A 19,149-nucleotide genomic window follows, 5' to 3' on the forward strand; every position below is an offset into this window, starting at 1 on the left:
TTGTATGTCCCTCTAATGAGAATAACAATTTCATGGAAGCAGATTTTTTTTTTTAAAAAAAAAAGAGCTACCACACATGATATGACTTCTTCGTCAGAAGGAACCTAAATGGAGGGTAACCAGAGCACAAGAAGCAGAAGAAACACACTAAGTTTGCCAGGTATTCTGGAGTCAGTGTGATGGCGGTAGCAGTACTGCAAGAAATTGCATAGAATGACCCCAAATTATTCCTTCAGCTCCTTTGGCTATACTAGGCAGAGAATGCTGAGCAGTCTCAGTGCCATGCAGGAAGGGAGATCTAAAATGGCATCCTGCTAATTTGCCATATGCCTTAAATTGAGAGAAAGTCTCTTTTCTCCTTCTTTGCCTCATTTTTGCCACTGAGAGTGTACTCCCACCAGGAGCAACAGCAGCTAGACTTCCTCAGGTTAAAGCAACTCTGTACTTCTTTGCTTTCACCTACTCTTAATATTTAATATTATTATTGGATTCTTTTGCTAAGAGCTTAGCTAAAATACCTCTTTAGATCTAATTGCACAGTTTTTTATATTGTTAGAAATACGAGCACCTATTCTAGGACAGAAAAACAGTGGCCAAAAATATTTTTAAAAAAATTAAAAAGCATATTATTATTTCTAATCAGCTCCCTAATGTATGTAAACTACTATATTTTGCTATAATAGTTCAATTCCAAGACCTAACAATATGTCAAGCCTTTAAAATAGTCAATAAAGTAAAAAAACTGCCCTGACCTTTCTCTGTAGCTGTTCTGCTCTGTTCAGCAAGTTGTGTATTGGCAGGGTCTGGGTTACATTCTGCAGCTGATTTTACTTGTCTTTTCTAAGATTTGAATATGGATTTTGAGCTATAAAAGATAAATGCATATTGATCCCACATTTATCAATGTACATTGATAGGTTTTCTAAAAATCCCTAATGTAAAAGAATTACTTTTACATCTCAGCAATGCTAACTTTCCGGTTTCATGAAAACTATGCACTTTGCCCCACTTTTTCTATTTGAACTAGACAAGAGGACAATTACTAACCAAACTGGTGATTTAACACAGTATTGGGCAGAAATCTGGGACATGAAATCCTTATCTTTATGAAAATATGAAACAAACACTCTACTGTAAAACTAATTAATAATAACAGATAATAAAACATATAATAATATATATGTGGAGCCTTGGTGGAGCAGTGGGCTAATGCCTCCTTAAGTTACACCAGCTGCCTGCAATTAGTGCAGGTTCGCATCCTACCAGGCTCAAGGTTGACTCAGCCTTCCATCTTTCCGAGGTAGGTAAAATGAGGACCCAGATTGTTGGGGGCAATTAAGCTGACTTTGTAATAATGCCGCTTGGGATGTGTGTGAAAGCCCTAAATAAGCAGGCATATACATAGAATGAAGGCTACTGCTAAGCTTGTAAGCCGCCCTGAGTCTTCGGAGAAGGGCGGGATATAAATGGAATTAAAATTAAAAAAATAAATTAATAAAATAAATATTTAATAAAATATCTTTGAAACACTTGCAGTATCTCAGTATTCTATTTAATTTTGTGTATAATTCACAATTTTAGAGCAGCCTAATAAGACCACTATTTAAAGCAGGAGCACTATTGTCATTTTACATAGAGTCATTGAGAGAATGCAGGTTTAAATTATTATGTTGATTGCCAGTCAGCCAGATATTTAGACCAGATTTGGCATTTTTATCCACCTATCAAGTCCTTCCCAAGGGCCTGGGATAGGTGGATGATATTCTTTGATGTTGTTAAATATATTGTCACAGGATGTAAGCTGTTCCAAAGAAAGCTACCTTTTGCAATTGACTGATTTTGTCAATGTTGATGGTATTCAAATCGTACTTCAGATGTTTTGGGATTGCAGCCGAAGAGCTTATTGGCACTATCTCTGCTTTCTTTTGCCACAGTCATTTTATTTCTATTAGCTGGTCTTTGTATATTGTAACTTTCTCCAGTTCTTTCTCTTTTATTCTGCTGTCCTAGGTATTGCAGTGTCCACTAGCCAGACTTTTTTGTCTTTCTTATTGACAGTTTTTAAGTCTGTGGTGTTATGTTGAAAGTATTTGTCTGTTTGAATTCCTAGAGTACTTTAGCATCTTCATTGTCTGTTATTTTGTATATTTTGTGGTCCCACCACCATTCTTGTTTATAGGCAAATGGTATTTCTTGCAGATATTCCAATGCACCATTGTTATTATTTTATCATGCCATTGTTTGTAGTCAGTCTGTCAATCCTTTTACAGCAGCTACCAACTTCTCTGCATAGGTGGCATTTATTGTCTATTGTTTTCTCAATTTTGGCTTTGAATGTATTTGTTCTTTTGGCTCGGTCTTGTGCAGCCAGAATTAAAACCTCTATCTCTTTCTTCTACTATCCTGCTTTTAGCATTGCCAGATCTTGCCTTGTGGGGGAGCAGTGTGTATGTGTGTGTATATGTGTGTGCTTTGTATACTGGCTATGGAATACTTTTTCTTGCCATTTCTCTTTTCTCTTTTTCATTTAGTCTTTCTAGCAGGCCAGCTTGGTCTCTCTGGTATTCAGTAAGCTTCATGGTATACTAACTTCAGTGCATCTTCTTTACTCTCCATCAGATATTCTTCCAATGCCTTTCTTCTTCAATTTCTTGTGTTCCATGACCACCTATACTCCTCGGTAAGTAGAGCTGGTCAAAATTGCTGAATGGATGAAGGCCATGATTAATTATAATTATTTTCTGGTCTTACTATTCAGGGCTCTTAGTTCTGTTTGAGCCAAGTCCACTATTCCAACTGTGTATCTAATGACTGGTTTTAATTGCCTTGTTATTGTTGCTGTTATTTCCAAACTGTCTCTAAGGAAGGTGTAAGTTGTGAGTGCGCTGATCTACTACCCAGGACACTCTGGCCTAACTAGTCTCTAATTCACCTCCATCTCTCTAATAGTTTTTCATTCTGAGGATTCCCAGAAAGGTATTTTGCAGCAAAGAGCAGTTCGCATGACTCTCCAGAATCCCTACCAAGCCTTAATATCTTGATTTGATGTTATGGATAATGAAGAAAGGAGCACAGTTCTGAAGTGTAAGATTACACAGCTTTATTTCACAACAGTTTTTGGGTTCAATTTAGGGAATAGTAAAAGAAAACACTGATTATAGGCAAGAACTTTTGAAACAATTTGAATAGTCATGTGTGCTGTTTTCTAGATCCTGTTTTGCTGTCAAATTCTTGGGACAAAAGATGGAAGGAAAGCCTGATTGGTTTTGTCTACACAAAAGAAGAAGCATTATTTTTAGGCACTTTGTAAGAGTATATCAGCATTAGAAATAGGTATTGTATATTTGCTAATTAGTGGTAGAAGGCTGATGGGATTCGGCACATCTTCAATATGTATAGAATGTTTGCAGTTTTACCGAATTATATTGCTGACCTTTGCTTGATTAGGTTTGCTTCAAACAATTACACTGAGCTGGATCCCTATTGCTTCAAATCAATTTCATTCCGCCTTTGTTAAGTAAAAATTCTTTCCCTTTGGTTAGTGATGGGATTAAGGGGCTATGTCTCAGAAGAGAAGAATTTTTTAGACATGATGGGATTATGTAAATGGCATACTTAACCTAGTATCGGTCATGTCTACAGAGGTAGAAAAAAAAATCTCCCAGAAATAAATTACCATTTTTTTATTTCAGCCATAACACTTAGGAATCCAGAATGCTGATGCAGAACAGTTACCTTGGTACATTTTTCTGAAAATTCAAGAAGGATACATTTCTACCTGAAACAAACTGTTTCAAAGAACAAATTGAGAATGTATGGGTGTGTTGGCACCCAACTATAGCCTGCCTACTTTTCAGGATTCCTGCTTGTATGGACTGATTATGAATAAGGTATCATAGAAGAAGAAATTTATTAGTGGCTATAGCTATTGACCAAAGCACTAGCAGTAGCAATAGCCACTTATCTAACATTTGATAGTGCTTTACAGCACTCTCTAAGTGGTTTACAGTGTCACCATATTGCCCACAACAATCTGGCTTCTCATTTTACTGACCTCAAAAGGATGGAAGGCTAAGTCAAACTTGAGCCAGTGAGGATCGAACTCCTATGAGTGAGCTGAATTAGCCTGTAATACTGTGCCACTATGGAATATGAGACTACATATTTCCATTCCATTGGCAGCATATATAACTGGAATGGAAATAGGACTGGTTGCCACAATTTCTCCTAGAAGATAAATTGCAAAAGCCTTAGTAAGGCCACACCTGGAATATTGCATTCAGTTTTGGTCACCACATTTCAAACAAGATGTTGAGACTTTGGAAAAACTGGAAAGAAGAGCAACTAAGGTGATTAGAGGCCTGGAGACTTAAACATAATGAAGAACAGTTGCAGGATTTGGGTTTGGCTAGTCTAGAGAAAAGAAGGACCGGGGGGGTTGGGGGAGAGGAGGCATGATAGCAGTATTCCAATATTTGAAAGGTTGCCACAAAGAGGACGGGGTCAACTTATTTTCCAAAGCACCAGAGGTCCGGATAAGAAACAATGGGTGGAAACTAATCAACAAGAGAAGCAGCCTGGAATTAAGGACAAACTTCCTAATAGTGAGGACAATTAACCAGTGGAATAGCTTGCAGTCAGAAGTTGTAGGTGCTTTATCACTGGAAGTTTTTTAGAAGAGATTGGATAGTCACTTGTATGAAATGGTACAGAGATGCTTGCTTGAGCAGGAGGTTGGACTAGAAGACGTCCAAGGTGTCTTCCAGCTCTCTTCTGATTGATTGATTGATTGATTGATTGATTGATTCTCCACAGGGCTGTGTCCTAAGTCCACTGTTGTTCATCCTGTTGAGCCATGATTGTTGTGCAAGGTTTGCCACCAACTATAATGTGAAGTATGTGGATGATACAACCGTAGTGGGACTTATTCAGAATGACAATGAGGGTGTTTACCACAAGGAGATACAGGGTTTGGTGAACTGGTGTAATAAAAAAGCCTTATTTTAAATGTTCAAAACACAAAAGAGATCATTGTCAATTTCAGAAAAGGCAGTCATAGCCACACACTTCTGTGTATTAATGATTCAGCTATGGAGGTGGTTAACAGGATCATGTTTCTGGGTGTGGATCTAATGAGTAGGCTAACCTGGTCGCTGAACAGTGAGACACTCATGAAGCAGATCCAGCAGCACCTGCATTTTCTGCATCACATGAGAAAAGTATATCTTCTTTCCCCTGTCCTTACCACTTTCTATAAAGGGATGATTGAGAGAATCCTGTCATATTGCATTACATTCTGGTTTGGAAGCTGTTATGTATTGGTGTAAAATACTTGGAAACCATTACTGTTAGTTAACTACTGTGTCTGTTTAAACTCCAGACTGCTTGTCTCTAGAGTTGTTACTTGTGTTTTGAGCAGGAAAGACTGCTTTAATCCCATTGGCCGCCACCTATTAGTGGTCCATATAAATAGAAGCTTAGCAGCAGTTTGTTGCTTTTTTCACCAAATGCCTCATCAATGTCTCACCGATCCCAAAACATAACAGTGGCGATGAGGATGGGATGTGCTGCTAAGGAAGAGAGAGCCAGAAGTCATTAGGGGTAAGACCAGGCATCAGCACCCTGGTAGGAACCACTTTCCCCCCCTCTGCCTGCCAGCAAGCCATGCTGAAGGCACCCATACCCTAAGGATCTGTCGACCCTGACATGGACACTGAGATTGACCAGCTGCAGAAGCTGCCAGAAAGACGGCAGTGGCCATCTGAAAAGGCAGTTCCCTTCACCCGATGTGTGGGCTGTGGAGGCAGAAACAGGCGTTTGGAGTGCAGGTTCTGTACAGCAATGTGCCAGGCATGTGGCAAACAAGGCCACATCGCCGCTGTCTGTAAAGGTCGCCAGAGGGATGTTCAACAAGAAGAATTCCCCATGGGCCTGGGGGCAGAACAGAGTTGGCTATTGCTCCAGTAGGAGGAGCATTTTTAGAACAGGTGCCCATCGCCCCCTTAAAGAAAAGCTTAGGCTTAAAGGCAAGCTTCAAGGAATTCCCTGCCACATGGAACTGGACACAGGGTCAGCCCTGTCCATAATTTCTCAAAGGACCTTTAACAACATTTGCAACTGCAGCAGCAAAAGAGTTAAACTCAAGCTGTCAAATCTGCTGTTAACGGACTTCCAAAATTCCTGCGTAGTGATTAAAGGAGAAGCTACACTCAAGGTTCAATTCAAAGAGTTTGAGGGTCCCCTCGACATTGTGGTAGCTGAAGGCCACTGCACAAGCCTCATTGGCTTAGACTGGTTCGATTCCCTAGGCATCCATGTGACTGGCATTAACAGAATGCAAGCAGCGGACCTGTCGGCAGTTTGTCAGGAATTTGCTGATGTTTTCAGCCCTAGCTTAGGCAAGTACAAGGGACCTCCAATTGCCCTCCATCTTGATCCAACCATAACCCCAATCAGGATCAAACCTCACAGAGTGCCTTTTGCCCTCAAACCAAAAATAGATGCAGAGCTGGACAAGCGGGTGCAACAAGGTGTGTTGCAGCCAGTAGATAGCAATGTGTGGGAGACACCCATAGTTACACCACTTAAAGCCAAGGGTGAGGTGCGCATATGCGCGGATTACAACTGCACTATAAATAGGGCACTTCAACAACATGCATATCTGGTGCCTGTAGTCAGCCATATTCTGGCGTCTCTACAGGGAGGTCACGTATTTGCCAAATTAGATTTGGCCCAAGCCTACCAGCAACTGCCCGTGGATGATGCCATGGTGGAAGCTCAGACCATAGTCACCCACAGGGGAGTTTTCAGGGTAAAATGCCTACAATTCAGGGTCAGTGTAGCCCCAGGGCTTTTCCAGAGTGTGATGGAGCACACGCTAAAAACATTCCAGGTGTGTGCCCTTTTTTTGATGACATCCTCACATAGCTGGGGAGTCAGTAGAAATCTTGGCAGAATGGCTCAAAGCCATCCTTAAGTGTTTCCGTGAAGCAGGGCTGAAACTGAAGAGGGAAAAATGCAAAATAGGGGTAAACTCAACTGAGTTCCTCGAGTTTTGCATAGATGCCACAGACATTCATCCAGCTGAATCCAAGCTTAAAGCTATTCAGCAAGCTCCCAGGGGCCAAACTTCCAGAGTTTTTATAGGAGGAAAGATGAACTGTCAGCTCACAAAGGCTGCATTCTTTGTGGTATTAGGGTCGTAGTTCCCAACTCTTTGAGGACTAGGATCCTAGAATCTCTGCACGAGGGACGTCCTGGAATAGTCAGGATGAAGGCACTCACGAGAAACTACCTGTGGTGGCCAGGGTTGGATAAAGACATTGAGGCCCAAGTACACAGTTGCTACAATTGCCAGCAATCCCGGCCCAAAATGCCTCAAGCCCCAGTCCACCGATGGGAAACCACACAAGCCCCATAGTCAAGAATCCACATTGATTTTGTGGGACCATTTCAGGGACAACTGTTCCTCATTGTGCTGGACAGTCACTCTAGGTGGTTAGAGGTCACACCCATCCCAACTATGACTAATGCCAGGACCATCCAGGAACTGTGCAGGATCTTTGCCACACACGGGTTACCCGACGTGCTAGTTTCAGACAATGGGGCTCAATTTACCACTGCGGAATTCCAGTCCTTTCTGAGGGATAACTTTCACCCGGCTTCAAACGGCCAAGCAGAATGCATGGTCTGGACGACCAAAGAATCCTTAAAGAGAATCGTAACCGGTCACTGGCAGCACAGGCTGGCAGATTTTTTACTCTGCCAACACACGACTCCCTGCACTTCCACAGGCAGAAACCCAGCTGAACTTAGATGGGGACGGTGCTTAATCACTAAGCTAGATCAGCTGCATCCAGTTCGAGTTGCCTTGGACTCAGCACAGCCAAAACCACCACAAAGTTTGCAAGTTGGTGACCGGGTTTGGGCATGTAATTATGGCACATCGACCAACTCTGCCAGCACATTGACCAACTGCACCAGAGGCTAGCAAACCAGTCACTGGCTTAAGACTCTTGTGAAAGCCAGACCCAGGGGCGGCATGACAGCAGCCTGATGGTGGAGTCTGCATGCACCAATGAGACTCCCAGCTGAAGAGGTGGGGGGTTAGTGGTTGGCGAATTATCCCTGCACACAGAGACTGTACCCACCGAACGGAACCAGCAGACGGCTCTGATTTCCAGCCCAGCTGGAACTTTTCCACCAATGGAATTTGGCTTTGGCCTATCAGAACAGACCAGCCAAAAAGACTTGGGGCAACCTGAAGCAAATGGGTCTCAGAACACTGGTCTACCCAGCCTGGCAGGTGAGCTGGTAGACCGAGAACCTCCAGAGGTTCCGAGACGTTCAGAGTGGTCGAGAAGGCCACCAAAGCATTTGCAGGACTATGTTCAATACTTGAGATTGTGAACCATCTAGGGGGAAGGGGTGTTATGTATTGGTATAAAATACTTGGAAACCGTTATTGTTAGTTAACTACTGTCTCTGTTTAAACTCCAGAAAGCTTGCCTCCAGAGTTGTTACTTGAGTTTTGAGTGGGAAAGACTACTTTAATCCCATTGGCCGCCACCTAGCGGTGGTCCATAGAAATAGAAGCTTAGCAGCAGTTTGTGCTGCTTCTGTGTTAACTTAATAAACATGACAATCCAGAGAGGGGGAAAGGTGCCTCCATCTTGGAGAACTGCCTTTATCTCTCTGATTCCGAAGGAAGACCAAGATGCTACTCAAGTAAAAAACTATAGACCGATATCACTATTAAATACAGACTATAAGATATTTGCTAAGGTGTTGGCTAATAGATTGATGAGGGTTCTGCAACGGGTGATTCATGGGGATCAAACTGGGTTTATTAGTGGTAGGCAATGAAAAATAATGTGAGGCATATAGTAGATGTGTTGGAATTTTTGGAAAGGAACAAACAGATCCCTGCGGCGCTAATTTTTTTAGACGCTGAAAAAGCTTTTGATCAATTGAATTGGCAATTTTTGATGAAAGTTTTAGATAAAATGAATTTTGGGGATAAATTTTTGCAACCAATCAGGGCATTATATCAAAAACAAACAGCCCGAATAATAGTTAACAATAGCCTGACAGAAGTATGTAATATTGAGAAGGGCACAAGGCAAGGGTGTCCGTTATCGCCCTTGTTATTTGTGTTAACATTGGAGATATTATTGGTAAAAATACGAAATTCGGAAAGAATTAAGGGTATACAGATTAGAGATCAGGATTATAGATTGAGAGCGTTCGCAGACGATCTGGTTGTTACAGTGACCCAGCCGGAGAGCTCTGTGGTGGACCTGATGGAGATAATGCAATATGGGAAGGTTTCTGGATTCAAAGTTAATGTACAAAAAACTAAAATTTTGGCTAAAAACATGACAGCATCGCAAAAGGCCCTTTTAGAAGGGTTAACTGGATTTGAGATTGTCAAAAGGGTTAAATATTTGGGGGTGTTTTTGTCGCCCTCTAATACAAAATTATATAAAAATAACTATGAAAAATTATGGGGAAAAATCCAAAAAGAAATGGAGAGTTGGGAAAAACTGCAATTGTCTTTGTTGGGGCGAATCGCAGCAGTAAAAATGAATGTCCTGCCTAAATTTTTATTTTTATTTCAAATGATACCGGTTCTTAAGAAAGATTCTAATTTGGAGGAATGGCAGAGAGGTATCAACAAATTTGTTTGGGCAGGGAAAAGGCCACGAGTTAAACTTAAGATTATGCAGGATACTCGTGAAAGAGGTGGGCTTAAAATGCCTAATCTTAAATTATATTATGAAGCTGCTGCGTTAGCAGGTATAAGTGATTGGATTAATTTGACACAAGAGAGATTATTAAATCTTGAGGGCCATGACTTGCTGTTTGGCTGGCATGCATATTTGTTGTATGATAAGAAGGTAGATAATGTGTTTAGAGTGCATATTTTAAGACAGGCATTGCTGAGAGTTTGGAAGAAGTACAAACATAAGCTAGATTGTAAGATACCATTGTGGGCAATTCCAAAACACGCAATAGAAAATATACACGCTGGTTTCAAACATGATGTGACTACGTACAAGGAGATTCTAAGCTTGGAAAGAAATGTTTGGTGTTTGAAGCCATATAGTCTCTTGCGAGACGAGAAGATTGTTCAAAATTGGTTTCAATATACTCAGCTACGGGCCAGGTGGAAAGAAGATCAGAAAAATGGTTTCACAATGACTGATGAAAATCTGATAAAGCAAATTAGAAATCAGGGATCAGCACATATTAAACGGATATATCTTGCATTGATAGAGATTGATTCAGAAACAGAACTTGTTAAGGATTGTATGATAAAATGGGCCCAAAACATCCAGGAAGTTATCACAATGGACACGTGGGAAAAGATTTGGGTGAGGAACGTAAAATTTACACAAGCTCAAAATTTAAGAGAGAACTTTTATAAAATGTTTTATAGATGGCATCTAGATCCTAAAAAGCTTGCAAGTATGTATCCGAATTATCAGCCAAAATGCTGGAGGTGTGGTGATGAAGATGCAACATATTTTCATGTATGGTGGACTTGTAAAAAGATCAAGGTTTTCTGGATAAAAATTTGGTGGAATATGCAGAAGATTTTTAAGCAAAGGATAAAGTTTTGTCCGCAACTCTTCTTGTTGGGAATAATCACGGATGCTACGGTTGTGGACACTAAGTTGATGTTAAATTTAATTACGGCAGCAAGACTTTTGATAGGTCAGTATTGGAAGAAAGAGGATCTGCCGACCATAGAAGAATGGACTTTAAAGGTTTCCGACCTGGCAGAGATGGCAAAGATTTTGGCTTACTTGAAAGATCACTCGCAAGAACGTTATATTATGGAATGGAGAAAATGGATTGAGTATATCCAGAACAAATATAGGGTTAAGAAGTTTCATGTAGCATTTGAATAGGTCTTCTTTCTTTTTTTTCTTTTTATTATTTCTCTTTTTTTTCTTTCTTCTCTATATATATTTAATATTACTAAGGTTTGTACTATCCTATATAAGCTAGAGAGTGATGGATTTTAGAGTTTATGGTTGTTAGTATATGGTTGTTTACGATTGTTTTTTTTATATATACCTTGTATTTAGCTCTGGGAAGTCGGGGGGGAGGGGGGAGGGGTAGGGGGGAGGGAGAGGGGAGGGGGAGGGGGGATTGTTAAAGATAAACTGTATGTTAAAACTTTTCAATAAAAAAAAATAAACATGTTACTGTTTTCACCAAATGCCTCATCAATGTCTCACTGATCCCAAAACATAACAGTGGCGATGAGGATAGGATGTGCTGCTAAGGAAGAGAGAGCCAGAAGTCATTAGGGGTAAGACCAGGCATCAGCTCCCTGGTAGGAACCACTTCCCCCCCCTCTGCCTGCCAGCAAGCCATGCTGAAGGCACCCATACCCCAAGGATCCGTCCCTAAGATCAACACAGAAGCCCTTAGCAGCACAAGGCATTGAGAGATTGATAACTTACCATGGCAAAGGTTGGAAAGCTGTCAGAGTTCAACATGTCGCATCCCAGGAGGTGGACCTCGAATGTTTCACGAGTCGATAATTATCTGTGGGCTAACCAAGTTAGCGAAGATGGCTTAAATGCCACAATGCTACTGTATGTGTGTGGCCAGGCAATGTTCGACATAGCTGAAAACCTAGTCGCTCCAGCTACACTAGAGTCAGTCGCTCAAGAAAAAGCTCAAGGAACATTTTGAGCAGAAGCTCTCCTTCATTGCATGGAGACACGCGTCAAGCAAAGGGAACAGCAACCAGGAGATTCTGCTGCCAAACTTATAGCTGCACTATGACAGGCATCCCAGCATTGCAATTTCACAGACCTCAAAGAGAGACTGAGAGACCGTTTGTTATGCGGGTTGAGGAACAGAGGCCTTCAGCAGAATCTATTTGTAATAAATAAACCTTTATTGTCAAAGTACAACATGTGTACATTGCGATTAGCTGAGCCTCCCCCTGTGCTCCCTCCCCCCAACACACAGTGACAACAAACCCTCCATCCTACCACACCATGTGAACCAACTACACCAAACACCGGCCTCCCAAGTCAATTCTGCATAAGTTCACAGAGATTATATCCCATTCATCCCATTTGTGAAGGAAACCTTGATGTTCCAAGATGCCCTGAAAGAGATAATGGCTGAAGAAGCTGTCGGGGGAGCCGTCAAAGCCTTACGGCCCTCCAAGGACACTCCCAGCCCAGAAACTGTCCACCATGAGGACTTCAAAAGAGTGGGAAAGACTGCTTTAATCCCATTGGCTGCCACCTAACGGTGGTCCGTATAAATAGAAGCTTAGCAGCAGTTCGTGCTACTTCTGTGTTAACTTAATAAACATGTTGCTGTTTTCACCAAACGCCTCATCAATGTCTCACTGATCCTGAAACATAACAGAAGCATTACTACTTTAGACAGGAAGGCAACGCAGAGAGTGGTGAAGATGGCAGAAAAAATGATTGGTAGTTCACTTCCTTCTATTCAGGACATAGCATATAAGTGCTGCTTTAGCAGGTCCTCAGTATTGTCTGGGACTCTACACATCCACTTTTTAACCTGTTTCCTTGTTACCTTCTGGAAGGAAAGTGGTATCCGAAGCAGAATACCTAGATTGAGTCACAGTTTTGTTTCATGTAGCATCAACCTTGTGAACTTTCAAGCTTCCTGTGTGTGTGTGTGTGTGTGTGTGTTATGTATGTGTATGAGTAGATATATACTTTCTTTTGAGAGCAGGCAACAGAATTTCATTTTTAATGTGTGCTAGTGTGCCCACAGTAAAAAAAAAAGACAATAAAAGTTATCCTATCTTTTGAGGGTTCAGGAAATTAAAGTTTTTTTTAATCAAACCAATACAATTTGATTAAACTGAATAATATTGATCACATTTTGGCAATGATAAAGAGACAGTTAATAAGCACAAAGACACATATAATAAATTGAAGAGTGAAAGCATCAGGCAGCACTCTTTTTTCCATTGAAAAAAGTAAACTTTCTTGCTATGTCCATATTCCTTGGTATACCCATAGAAGATTTTAAATTTCCATTACTATAGTTTGGAGCAATATGTAATTTTTAAATAGGAATTGTTTCTTGTGGGAAATAATACCAAGCCAAAATTTTTGAGTATCCTCAAGTTATCAGAATCTGATTATATTTTTAACCTGACGGACAAAGGAAAATATGCTTTTTGTTTTACTTTTTTGAATAGCTGGTATGTGACTGAACTATTTGTGGAAAGATCAGTAGAATTTCATTCTAAAGCTGCTTCTTATGAGTGAATACAATATTTAAAATATTTAAAAATGTCACTATAGGATTGGGCCTCTATTAGAATAGAAACTTGGGTAATAAGCAATTCGTACTTCCAGTTTTTATTCTGACCACAATGAAAAGATTATTTATCACAACATAAAATATATTCTGATTTAAACATATAAATTAGAAATATATAATAGTGACAAACAATTATTTACATTGCATAAAACTTGCCATAAAACTGTTGTAAAGAAATCTTGTGCAACTTTGTAAAGAATACGTAAGCTTTTAATTTCGCCACTTTCTCATTTTAAAAAATAAACCCCCCCAATTTATCTGGAAAAAAAAATCACTCTTTACTCACTGAAGCATGTCAAAGTTGCAGAAAGCAAAAATGGGGTACTACAGATATCTTTCAAAATTTCATTTAAAAATAAATGACATCCAAACCAATGACACAAACATCAAAATCCACAGAAAGGATAATTCTCCACTATGGAATCTAATGTCAATAAGTGAGGAAAAAAGAGGGAAACTATGAGAATGCCCTTTTAAAAATATAGACAGATGATCAATGATACTGTAGATATATGACAGATAGATAGATAGATAGATAGATAGATAGATAGATAGATAGATAGATAGATAGATGATAGATAGATAGATAGATAGATAGATAGATAGATAGATAGATAGATAGATAGATAGATAAGATATACATACACATACATATGGTATATAATTTTGTTCTGGTTTTATTTGCTTGTAGGTTTTACTTAACCAATAAAGAAGAATAAAATTTGAAAAAATAGTAGATTTTTAGATACATTCTTTTCAATAAGAGATAATGTTCTAGAAATTACCTTAGTGTGTTTATGTTGTTGGAGATGGAATGAAAGTAATGATTTATTGAAATATATTGTTCATTTTCTGTAAGAAGCAATTGCATGTACTAACTCAACCTTGATAATATTTTCAGATGTTTATATTCTCAATCCCGTGGGAGTTGATTTCTTGGCAAAGAAAGTGGACTTACAATCAAAACATCTATTGTTCAATATTGGAAACACAAATACAGTAGGTGGCTCCAACTACATATGTAGCACTTTGTAGACTTGATTAAAATTGATTAACTCTGAATGACTGTAATGAATCACCAACCCTGTTTAGTGATACATTGTATCTCTACAAATATACTCTTTGTATGTTTGCATCTTTTTTTCTTTGTTCTTGTTTAGCCTTTTTTCTTTTGTAATTTTCTACCCTTCCTTTTTTATTTTTTATTTATTTAGTTAATTTTTAAAAAGACTTCCACAGATGTCTCTAATCAGGAAAGATGGCAGTTCTAACCTCATAGTCAAAAACCTACACATTTGTATATGTGTGCAACAGGACAAAGTTTGGCTTTGATTCGTTTTTTACCACCATCTGGCCTGATTTGACTTTTTCATGGATGCTATTGGCCACTTCCTTATCATCAAAACAACAACAAACATTTTAATTCAAAGGTTCAATTGAAAATAACAATACCTTCATAGAAATCCATCCATTACAGAACTGTAAAAACTATCACACAGGGAATACAGGGAACAACCAGCATAGACATAAAACTTTGTCAACTAAATAAATAATCCTCCACCACCAATATATCAGTAATTTACCAAACAACATCTGCTGATAGGATAATTCTACCCAAGCAATCACAAAACAGTCAAGACAGAAGGACATATAAACTCAGCAACTTCACTTTTCTCTGAATTCCTACAGTGATATTAAGTCATTGAGTAATCTGCCATAACATCTGCAACCCAAACCGAATCTTAGAAAAATCCAACAATATGCTTGAATTGTTGGACTAAAATCAGTGGTGGGATTCAAATATGTGAACAATTGGTTCTCTGTGTGGCTGCCGCTTCTGGAAGTTCATTCTCGGCCTGGGCAGAAAAAAATTAGCTAATGGTTCTGCCGAACTGGTGAGAACTGGCTGAATCCTACCACTGACTAAAAAGCTACTTTAAACACATTTTTGGTGCTCGTTTTTGTTTTAGGAATAACATGGTCCAAATATCTTAGGACTCTGCAAAGTAACTGACTGTTACTGCAAAGTAACTTCCAGTAGTGAGATTAAATTGTCTTTGCATTTTCTTTTATTAGCATAAAGGGAAACTATTCTTTCTTGTTTTAGTCTTGCTTTATTTTCCTTTTTTTTAAAAAAAAAATCCCATTTATATCCTGCCCTTCTCCGAAGACTCAGGGTGGCTTACAATCTAAAGCACAAATCAATGTGCTTAGCAATAGCCTTCATTCTATGTATATGCCTGCTTATTAGGGCTTTCGCCCCCCCAAGCGGCATTATTACAAAGTCAGCTTATTGCCCCCAACAATCTGGGTCCTCATTTTGGGATGGGAAAAGAAGATGTCAATCCAACACTGACTAAATTTACCTCATACTTGGTAGGTGGAGTCAGTAGAATAAGTGAGACCTTTTCCACAACTATAGAAATAGAATTAATTCTTTACATGAATGCTTCTGAATATTCCTATTCATATTTGCTTCTCTTTCTTCTCTTCATTTTTTTGTATTCCTCCATGAATGAGATCTTAAAAGCATAATATATACACAATATACCTTTAAAGTTTACACCACAATAAGAAGAATGGGATAAAAATCAGAATGTTATTTAATTAAAAATGTATATAAGCTAGCATGTCAGGGAAAAGAAGATTCAGATTATAAATGACAACATGTTAATAGTTTAAGGCTATTTATCCAGATTTTAAGTTGGTGATTAAAAAAAACAACACCCATTGTTAAAACAAATGTTGGAACTGGAAATGAGAGTGGGAGTTATTATTAACACATTTGGGGTTTAAAAAAACGAGAAAAGCAATAGACAAGAAAAAAGAGAAGAAGAAACTAGTTTAAAACACATTATCTTTGAAGATTAAATAAAACACGTAGCACACAATATTGTCCACAGAGAAAATCAAACTCAGTTGGGGATTCTTCTATACATTTTCAAAGGACTGGAAAGGATAACAATCTGAACGATAATCGCAAACTGAGAAACCTAAATAAGATCAGATAATGAGACGGCCATTTGAATTTACTGAAGGCAGGCATTTTAGAAAGAAGGGTAGGCCTTATTAACTGTTGATTAGCATGCCAAGATAGAATGGTTAACAAAAAGAGCAAGTCAGCCAGGAAGAAGAAAGTGGATGGAAAAGAGGATAATCTAAGGAGGAGGCTGCTGTTGTGGTAACATTTAATGCTAATATGTTCTCATTATTTCTAGAGAGATTGGCTTTAGCCATTTTTTAAAAAAAGACTGTTATATCATGAATACCAATTAGGAGAAGAAACACAGCACTTGGCTATCATTGCTGATATGCAATGTTCTAATGTGTTGGAGTCCTTAGTGCATAGTAATTAGGTGAAGTGAAAAGCAAGGTGCTGAATACAAATTAACACATTCTGAAATGACAACGAAAATGCGGTGGAGGCTTTTTCATCTTTAGAAGAACAACAAGGCAAATGCTAATCCAGCACACAGGAACATGGTATTTAAATATTAAATAAGTACAACTGGTTCAGGAGGAGAAAGCAGTTGTAAATGATTTCTTTTTAACTGACAGTATATGCAGATTTATTTCCTTTTTGCCTAAGTATTTTAGGACAGTTATTTATGTTATTAGTGATTGGACAGTCATTTCTTCCTATCTGAAAACTCTTCAACCATCCAAATATTTTTTTTTAATACGGTTAATCAAAATAGCTGTAACACAGGTAATATATTCTGAGAATTGTGATTGTTCAGTCCGAACAGGAAACCTACTGAAGTAAATAACATTTAAAAACTATGATGGTGCTCTTCTTATTAAAATTTTTCATCGGCAACCAGAAAATAGGACTTCCATTCTTTCTATTTGTTGAATGGATACATAGATAAAGAGAGGCACTGTTATAGGTATGAGGGTGAATATGTGAATATATGCTTTTATCTTAGCCATCCTAAGGACACATCTTTAACCTATTCAAGGCTGACCACCTTTTCCTACATTGTCTCCAGATTTATGGCTCCAAATGGATAAGTGTGGCTTGAGTGGGGGTAAGATTACTGAATCTTGGTGTTACATTGTGGGAATTAAATATTCTTAGTATATGTGAAGCTATAGATATCCTTGTTAAAGTTTCCCATTAGTATCTGTTTTGTTTTCATTCCATAAAATAAGCATTAGACAAGAGCAAGGATTTCACAAAAATATGAGATTTATAGTTATGACTTCATTCTAAAGATTGGTTTTGACAGATTCTATTATTTGGGAAATTAATACTGGGTAATAAAACCAAAAAAAGTACTTTAATGTGCAAAACATACTGAATTTAATGAAAATATACTGTATATCAAATGTAAAATCTGTTATAAAACATCAAAGTGAAATTGATCTCATTTAACTGCTACTGTTTCTAACATAGTATAACATTATATCTATGATTGGTTTGCATTGTATTTGAACTGCATTTGGGGTCCTGATTGCATCTCCATCGCTTTTCAGCAGAATTTCAACTGCTCAGAGCTGCTGGAAAGTGCTACATTCTATAAGTTTTGGAAAGACTGCACCAAAAAAGTAGCTAGGGCCCTGATTGGTTTGCATTGTATTTGTACTGCATTTGGGGCCCTGATTGGATCTCCATCACTTTTCAGCAGAATTTCAACTGCTCAGAGCTGCTGGGAAGTGCTACATTCTGTAAGTTTTGGAAAGGCTGCACCAAAAAAGTAGCGGCCCACGCACCTAACAGCGCACAAATTATATGATTAGAAATTGAAAACAGCAGCAGTACATTCAGGGCAAGTGCATCTGAGATTCCTTGTATCTAAGAATGTCTGGCTTAGTTCAGTTCAACACTTGTTTTGCAGCTGTCTTTTGCAGTACCTTTTTCAAACTTGGAAACTGTCCTATCTGTAAACAAATCACTAGTCTACAAGGACAGATTATTTATCTAGAGTCTGTAATCTGTGCTTTTCAGGCAGAAATTAGGTGTCCAGTTCAGCCCTTCTACCCTATTGAGCCTCTGTGCTATCAACCCCCTCTAACACAAAGATCCTGCAGGAGAAGGGCAGTGTGGACAACCATGGGATCTGGCAGGGTGAGATCTGTGAACCATAAACACAAAGCTTTCACTGTGTCCCTGCACAACAGATACAGTGCCCTTTCTGACCTTAATAGGGACATTAAGGAGACAGGTAAAGGTATCTTTGATAATAACTCAAATAAGCAGGGGATCATGGTCCAAGATGAAAAACTAGTTTTCGACAGGGAGAAGTGGGAATCTGGTATTATACACCAGTCATGCAAGAACAGAAAGGCATCCAAAAAGAGAAGCCACCTTCTGGTTGGTGATTCAATTATAAGGGATGTAAATTTAGGAAAGAACACAGAGGTTTCGAAAGAGGTCAGGTGTCTTCCAGGTGCTACTGCCAGTAGGGACAAAAAGTGTATTTCTAAAATAATCAAGAATGCCAGCAAGGACTGTGATGTGGAGGCTATTGAACATCTTGGCACTAACAATCTGTGCCAAAAAGATGTACTCTCTGTGCAGAATGATTTCCAGAGCTTGGGGCAGGAACTTAGCAGAATAGGCTGTAGGCTTACTTTTTCACAGGTTTTACCAGTGTATAAGGAGCAAAATGGAAAAGGCCAGCGTATAGCAGAATTTAATATGTGGCTAAAGGAGTGGTGTAAAGGAGAAGGCTTTGGTTATATTAGTCATGATGTCTGTAGCTGGTCCAATGAAAAAATGTATGAAGGAGATGGTCTGCATCCATCCAAGAAAGATACTGAGTTACTTGGCAATAAATTCACAGCTTTTCTGGAGGAACATTT

Source organism: Vipera ursinii (genome assembly GCF_947247035.1).
Source record: "Vipera ursinii genome assembly, chromosome: 4".
Lineage (NCBI taxonomy): Eukaryota > Metazoa > Chordata > Lepidosauria > Squamata > Viperidae > Vipera > Vipera ursinii.